The sequence below is a fragment of the Triturus cristatus genome, chromosome 11 (assembly GCF_964204655.1).
Source record: "Triturus cristatus chromosome 11, aTriCri1.1, whole genome shotgun sequence".
Taxonomy (NCBI): domain Eukaryota; kingdom Metazoa; phylum Chordata; class Amphibia; order Caudata; family Salamandridae; genus Triturus; species Triturus cristatus.
The window spans coordinates 1110837256-1110838124 of record NC_140594.1 but is presented as its reverse complement, the minus strand read 5'-3'; the positions used below and the strand labels follow the sequence as shown (position 1 = coordinate 1110838124).

General features: G+C 53.3%; 1 pseudogene; it reads right to left on the bottom strand.

The window, feature by feature from the left end:
- On the bottom strand, positions 1 to 869 carry LOC146786102 (glutathione S-transferase theta-1 pseudogene; annotated as a pseudogene).

Sequence of the window (869 nt, the reverse complement as noted above, 5' to 3'; positions counted from 1 at the left end):
CTTTCTGCAATGCTTCAATGAGCTCAAGTGAGGTTTGGGACTTCATCAGCATTGCCAGCCTCCTCTGGCGATGCTGCGCTGACTTGGTCGATTCCTTCTTTATAAACAACAGTTCTTTACATAAAGCGGAGGAGTACGGCCTTCATAGCTTCAGCCCTTTGGGGGTTCAGGGGTTCCTTCTTCAGAGTCCTAAAGGCCAGCAGGTTCTTGTGCGCCTCCTGGAAGAGGTCTGTGCCCAGGGCTGCTTCCACCCGCTCACGCCAGGCATCCAGCTTCGGGCGGTCTTTAAAGATGTCCACACCAGCACCAATAACCTGCATGAGCTCCACGATGGCCACGAGGTCAGCCAAGGAGATCTCGTTCCCAACAATGAAGGACTTGTCCTGCAGGAACTTCTCCTCAAACTGATCCAGGGTGGTGTGCAGTTCCTTCAAGGCAGCTTCCATCTTCTCAGGTTCCATTTCCTTACCCAGAATTAACGGTGTCAGGCACTTGTACCAGAAGATCTTGGAACCATGCGGCCGTACAGAGGTGTGCTGCCAGGACAGATACTCATCCACACAAGCCCGTTTCTCCAGGTCAGCAGGGTACCAGTGGTCTGAGGTGTTGAACTTACGAACCAGATAGAGGAGAATTGCAATGCTCTCTCCCAAGGTGAAGTCTCCATCCTTCATGGCTGGGACTTTGTGCAGCAGATTTACTCTCTTGAACTCTGGGCTGTGGTTGTCCCCTTTAGACAGCTCCACCAGCTTGAACTCGAAGTCGATGTTGTTCTTCTTGGCGAAGATGAAGACGGAGCGGCAGGGCTGGGACATGAGGTCCAGGAAGAGCTGCAGCATCCTGGCGAGTAGAAGGGGCCACCGGGGTAG